We start from the raw sequence: 7,500 nt of genomic DNA, 5'->3' as shown, positions 1-7,500 counted from the left end.
TGTATGTATGCATGTATGTATATATCGCGGCATCTCATGGGTATTTGGCATCATGAGTAGTCGAGGGGATTGCAACCTTGAACGGTGGTGTTTACAGAAGACAACCACAAATATATGAAAGTGAAAATAGAGTGATTCAAGCAAAAGAATGCAGTTGGACAAATAAACCGAAAGAGAAAATCATACTAAGAAAATTTGGACCGACGGAAGAAAATATGAACAAGGAAAATTGATTTATAAGAATGCAGAGAGGAACGGGAGAGCGAAGCCGAAAATGGTCGTGGTATATGTTAGGCTTGATGGAAGTTTTATTGAACGTGGGAGTACGGGAACCTAGTTAGGAAATGAATAAAATGGCAGTACTGTAAATACAGATGAAGATTTAATGAAAGAAGTATATTTGTAGATGTTTGGGGAACAGCTGATTTAATGAAAGAAGTATATTTGTAGATGTTTGGGGAACAGCTGCGTGCCACAGAGAGAGAGAGAGAGAGAGAGAGAGAGAGAGAGAGAGAGAGAGAGAGAGAAGAGAGAGAGAGAATACCGGTGTGAAATCAGTGGAAAATATTTATTCCCTGATGACATAAGAATGTGCGAGATGTAAGAAGGTGCTGAATTATGCAAAAATGGAACTGTACTAAAAGTATTATGATTGTGAAAGTGTTATTGGGTTTATGATGTTATTCAGCTGAAGGCTGATTCAAGGGAAGGTCAAGACTGATCAAAAGGAAGGTCTCCGTAGAATGTAGAGGGGAAAAAAGTCTTTGTAGAATGTAGAGAGGAATAGTGCTCCTTCTATTTGCCTGAATGCTTGAATGCAAAAGTATTTTGCTTGTGTACATGTTAGGTAAACTTTTTAACTTCACTAAAAGTTTCATAGCATCAAGTGAAAGTTATCTAAGTTCAGGTGATTATGATGGAGGGTGGAAGAATGGACCTGGTTTTCTCTCAAAACCTTTCTAATTAAATGATACACAAAGCGTTTGATGATTGTAGATATACATAACATGTAGCTTAAGTCGATTGTTCCAGTGAGAGATTGTTGCCGCAGTCCTTTACGCCAAAGTGTTTATGTCTAATAACAATGTTTTTGGTTCAGTAAAACTCAATAAAACCAGGAATATAAGATCCAAAGACGATACAGTGCAGCGTAGAATTTACTGAAGTGAAAGAGCATAGGTAAATGAGAGAAGTTTTATCCTATTAACACTATTTTCCCATTTCCTTGTTCGGTAGTCATGAATTATGATTTTCTAATTATTTGAATATACATCACAAAAATCGTGTAATCCTGTGAAGAGACATGACGTAGTTCCAGACATGTTTGCCAGATATGTAAAATATATAAAAGTTTATCATCTAGCCACGGAGTTACAAAACTGCATTATAAATTCTGATGGCTGAATACTGTAAAATTCAGCTTACGTCAAACGGAGAGGTTCTAAATGAACTTGCAACGCATTTCAATTGTTTAAATTTCCATCCATTGCTGTTTGTCGAACGCAGTCTCATCCTGCCGACCTTCATTTTCCTCATCATTTTGGATATTAGTTCAGTTCCTCTCCGTCCTTCATTGTCTTCATCCTTTAATCCTACAACTAATGACCTTTAGAGCCAGACTACACGCTCTTTGACCCTGAGGGTAATTGGCGGAAACCAATTTGTTAATTGTCGTCTTGTCTTGGTATAACAAGCAGTTAACTGCGGTTGTAAATAGCATTCAATGTCTGTTGCAATGTATTTTTCCATAATTCGCGTTCTGACTTGCCATAAACAGTTCTTCAAATTTTCGCGGGTAAGAAATTTGAAATTGCCGAGTCCTTTCTCGTGAAGTCAGTTTTGCTAAATGTTAACAATATGCGCTTGGCTCTACTTGTTTCTTAAGAGTTTTCAAACGAACGTGGCAACTGAGTCTTTAGAAAACAAATGAAATTGTAAATTATCAGTTCCATCTTCCAGGGATGAAAGTATGGGATGTAACAAGGAGAACGCCAACGAAAGATCCTTGCTGAGTAATAGTAGACGTGATTATAATCCGTATCTATTATTTTAGGTTAATCTCCAGAAGACCTGATAATTAATGCGCAGACCTTAACGCCCTAATCTCTCCTCACCAGATCAGCGTCTGTCTCCTGCTGTTCCCCACCAATGCCGTCCCTTTTCCACCCTCTCTCTCTCTCTCTCTCTCTCTCTCTCTCTCTTTTCTCTCTCTCTCTCCCCAGTCACCTTCCTTTACTGACTTGTAGGATTCTCTCTCTCTCTCTCTCGTCGTCCTCCTTTACTGATTTGTATCTCTCTCTCTCTCTCTCTCTCTCTCTCTCTCTCTCTCTCTCTCTCTCTCTCCAGTCTCCTTCCTTTACCGATTTGTAGGATTCTCTCTCTCTCTCTCTCTCTCTCTCTCTCTCTCTCTCTCTCTCTCTCTCTCTCTCTCTCTCTCTCTCGTTGTCCTCCTTTACTGATTTGTATGTCTCTCTCTCTCTCTCTCTCTCTCTCTCTCTCTCTCTCTCTCTCTCTCTCTCTCCAGTCTCCTTCCTTTACTGATGTGTAGGATTCTCTCTCTCTCTCTCTCTCTCTCTCTCTCTCTCTCTCTCTCTCTCTCTCTCTCTCTCTCTAGTCGTCTTTCTTTACTGATTTGTAGGATTCTCTCTCTCTCTCTCTCTAGTCGTCTTTCTTTACTGATTTGTAGGATTCTCTCTCTCTCTCTCTCTCTCTCTCTCTCTCTCTCCAGTCGCCGTCCTTTACTGATTTATAGGACTCTCTCTCTCTCTCTCTCTCTCTCTCTCTCTCTCTCTCTCTCTCTCTCTCTCTCACCACTTTTCTCTCTTTCCCTCTTTGTCTCCCCTTCTTCCCTTAATGGCTCCCAAGAGATTGAGGAGTTAAACGAATCATTAGCGTTTAATCTCGTTTTCTCACGGTCAGGTGATTGTGGGGCGATCATGACGTCTGAAGAATATCGTCATGATGAACCATGGCACCATTTGATGACTTTTGAATTTACTTACTTTTTTTTTTTAGACAAATTTGAAAAATCATTCGCTGGCAGAACTTCAAATTCGTGCATTGAAAACCTGGGTACTTTTGCATTAACATCTGTGGGAAATCTTTTACACTCGTGTGAAATATTCGCGAAAGTTTCCGCACGGTCAGAAAACTAGTGGGTCCTGGTTATATAGATTTCTGCAGGCGTATTGACATGAATTTATTTCGTTAATCGCTCCTTGCCGGGTAAATAACCCCTTTAAAAGTCCGTCCTTCGCAAGATTACGTTACGTTACCTTAATTTATTTTGCTCATTTTTTTTTATCAAATTAGTAAAAGATAACCCTGGAATAGGTTTGGATATTTATGGATTCACTGGTATGTTTTGTTTTCATAATCATGTCCCTGTAACCTTAATAAAAAAAAAAACCTTACTTTTTGAATTCCTATCTTTCCTACTTTTTGAGTTCCTATCTTTCTTAGCTGTGCATATTAATGCCGAAACTCTTTTACCGTAGTTAACAGATTAAAGCTTGCAAGTGCCTGTGCTCTCCCGTAATGTAAAACCACTGACTGATGGCTTTCAATCCTGAGCGGTACATCCCGCGCGTCGCCCGTTGATAAACAAACATCTTACCTCTCTCTACCTCTAAAAATAGGAAACGATACGAAAACAGAATTCACGGGATACTGGGAGGCATTACTTTGGAATCTGCAGCGCGACCACAACAGTCATCTGCCTGTGAGCGATACAAGCGCGCATGGAAAGACGCGATAAAAATAATGTTGCACATGTTGAAGTAAAGGATAAAGTTATTATAAGAGAAATATTTCCAGAGGTTTTAGGAATTATTTTCGTTGTTTATTTCTGTGTGTGTGTTTTTTTGTCTGGCTAAGTTTCCTTACGATAGCAGATACCATAATGATACGTGTTTACAGCTACGTGCCTTTTACCTGTATTCAAATATTCACTGGCACAGATCCAATTTTGGAAACCTTTTTCATCTCAGAGGAGGAATACTCACTTGTCCTTGGTGAAAGAAAGATATAGTTGCTACGATCAAACGATGTAAAAATGTTTTGATTCCTAAATGTTGCCACTGTGCTTTCGATTGAGTCATGTTCCTTGAGTTAACTTGTTTTCCCAACATTTTCATTAGACATTAACATATATATGTTAATTCTATATTTTAGAATTGTGATAGTGTCCCCAGGGACAAGTATTTATCATAAAATACATCTGTGTTTAATAATAAGTATTTGTCGCTGGGTACAATATAATAAGTACTTGTCTCTGGGTACAATATAATAAGCACTTGTCTCTGGGTACAATATAATAAGTACTAGTCTCTGGGTACAATATAATAAGTACTTGTCTCTGGGTACAATATAATAAGTGCTTGTCTCTGGGTACAATATAAGTACTTGTCTCTGGGTACAATATAATAAGTACTAGTCTCTGGGCACAATATAATAAGTACTTGTCTCTAGGTACATTATAATAAGTACCAGTCTCTGGGCACAATTTAACAAGTACTTGTCTCTGGGAACAGTATTACATATTTAAAATATAGATTTAACAAAACATAAGGGTATTTGATGCAGTTGTCTAATGAAATTGTTGCGAAAACACGTTCACTTACGGAACATGTCTCAATGGAAAGCACATTACCAACATTTAGGTATCAAAAAACGCTTTATAATATTTGATCCCTTCAACTATATCTTTCTCTTACCAATGACAAGTCAATATTCATCCTTTAAGATGAATAACTTTTTAATTTGAATCTCTCTCATGGAAACAACCTAAAAGGTATTTTTTATCCAATGTGGCGGGTCTCTCTCACACGAGCAAGAAACAGTGTTTGACTTAACAACAATGATTTCTTTTAAGCAATGACGTTGCCACCCCCACAGCCATCCTCTTTTTGTACGTCTGTGACTTCATGTTTCCTGCCCCTATCCTGTTATCTGGGGATTTATTATTCACTAGACTGTACAGGAGGAACTGCGAAAACAGAAAATACTACTGCTCAGTTTTACATGCTTCTGTGTATTTAAATCAGCCATTTAGCTGGGAGCGGAAATTATTAACCACATCATTTGCGCTTAAAAGTAAGGTGAACGAGGAGTGAGCTTGATGAAAGGGAAAAACTGGTTGTAAAAATCGAAAAGTTCACGTCCGTCACGTTCAGTGCGAAGTCGTTGGCTAGACGAATTCGCTGTATCTGCACCTTCCTGCACAACGACTGTGCCTTTTACTTGGCAGAAAGAGTTATTTTCATGCCAGTGATCCAAGTCACGGGGAGAGGTTAATTATCCGCTTCATTTGAGGGCACGAAATAAGATTAAATCCGCTGCAGTTCTTAAAAAAAGCAATAGTTGCCTTATGGATACGTTTCTTTATAAATAGGCAAAGGAGGCCTCCTTATTTCCGAATGCATAGCTCTCTCTCTCTCTCTCTCTCTCTCTCTCTCTCTCTCTCTCTCTCTCTCTCTCTCTCTCTCTCTCTCTCTCTCAGTTGTTGCCGCAATACTTCTTAGTTTGACACGATTAAATATACAGTTAGGAAAGAAATCGCACAGATAATGAATGTCAAAACCCGTCCTTCGTTGTATGCGAAGTGTTGACTTAATTTCGATTGTACGTAATGAGATTTGATAGTAAAACATGGATTATCGAAACTGATACGAAGAAACTGGTGTAACGAGAGGAAATAAAGTTCGTTTTACTGGATGCTGACAAATATCTTTTCACGTAGAAGCCAGAGGACGTAGAATAATGATTCCCGGTGGGTATACATGAACTTGTGCAAGTAATGTGAGAGTTGAACATGAAACTGCACAGATTTTCAGCTGAAATATGAAAGGATTTATGAAACTGTAGTTGCCATTACACCATGATGCGAGTGCTCATCAGAAGATTTGTATATTTATGCGTACATTTGAACCTACATGAAGCAGCCAACGGACTGCGTGTAGTACTTAGGTCAAAGACCCGTGCTTGTAGACCAAGGAACCAACCATTGATTTATTATTTATTTCAGTGGTTTAAGTTCTATATCGTATCATTTTTCTCAGCGACATATCTACCACCTACAATGATCGAAAAAATTTGAATGTAAAATGAGTTAGTCAAAGTCAGTCACGGTCAATAGAGGTAAATAGTCAAGTTAAATAGTGCAAGTATACTTGCTCGTGCAGATCATTTTAAAAGACAGAATGCAAGAAACTAAAGAGACCTGTTGTGTTTCAGTCTTTATGAATTCTAATTTTTTTCCGATTTCTATGCATTGCGTTCAGATTACAAGAAATCCCGCAATTAATTTTATTTAAAAAGCGCACGCCATTATACATTTTCTTGTTTATCTATAACCATCGTGACATGGGAAAGATTTGATATGTAGTTTGTGTAGCTTAATTAAAAAAATGATAACACTGCTACTTGTATCGCAATAAAAATACACGTATCCAGAAGACTTAAGTAACAACCAAGCTGAATACTAACAAAAAATGAACATAGATGACAATTTATTTCAAACATTGATATCAGAGTGGGATTCCAGTCATTGTTGAACGGAGAAAAGTTGTTTGGGTAAATTGCTGGTCTCCACTGAACCGAAAGAATGTATTTTATATATATTTTTATTGTTGGGGCAATGATTTCTAATAAAATTCATTCAACCATCATTGTCATATTAGCAACCTTTTCACACCAGAAAGGGTTCTGAAAAAAAAATTCCCAGTGACGTGCGTACTGGTGGGTGGTGGGGCGTTCTGATAATTGTGGATGTGTTGGACTTCTCTCCAGCAGATGATTACGACATTAATATGTTGTTATTAATCTTGCATTATTAAGTGGGAAAATCATTCATATTCCTTATGTTTTTAAAGTATATGGTAATAATAATAATAATAATAATAATAATAATAATAATAATAATATTTTTCAATGAAGACGATAAGAATGTAAATATGATAATAATAATAATAATAATAATAATAATAATAATAATAATAATAATAATAATAATAATAATAATAATAATAATAATAATATTTTCAATGAAGACGATAAGAATGTCGAAGCCAGTAACAGCACCATCAACTTAATGGTTTTCAAATATTGAGGAAAATAAAGCAGTAATACTTTTAATAAGTCATTGTCAGCGGCGCAGCATTACGAAATACAAAGTCAATAATAATAATAATAATAATAATAATAATAATAATAATAATAATAATAATAATAATAATAATAATAATAATAGCAGTGGTTATTAAAACGTCAGTACGTACATTGAATAAACCAAACTACAAACTTACCTAAGATGGTATATTACTTATTGTTTCTTTTTGGCTGAATGAGTCCTGCCTCTGAGGTGGTCTCATGACACCCGTTTTACCACGTTGCAAGACTCTGGAATTCCTTCGCTTCCTCGGAGCTCCTCGATTCTTAATATCTTCCACCCTTCGAGACTCATGTTAGAGCCCTGGCTACGGGCTGTGATTGTGCGGTGCC

The 7,500-nt window shown here is 37.0% G+C and overlaps 1 protein-coding gene across 1 annotated transcript in view; it reads left to right on the top strand.

Annotated features, from left to right (window-relative positions):
• LOC136826736 (uncharacterized) overlaps positions 1-7,500 on the top strand; it is a 358,177-nt gene that overhangs the window by 263,227 nt on the left and 87,450 nt on the right. The window lies entirely within an intron of this gene.

Source organism: Macrobrachium rosenbergii, chromosome 41, assembly GCF_040412425.1.
Source record: "Macrobrachium rosenbergii isolate ZJJX-2024 chromosome 41, ASM4041242v1, whole genome shotgun sequence".
In the NCBI taxonomy this organism is placed as follows: domain Eukaryota; kingdom Metazoa; phylum Arthropoda; class Malacostraca; order Decapoda; family Palaemonidae; genus Macrobrachium; species Macrobrachium rosenbergii.
This window is presented reverse-complemented; position numbering and strand designations above follow the sequence as displayed.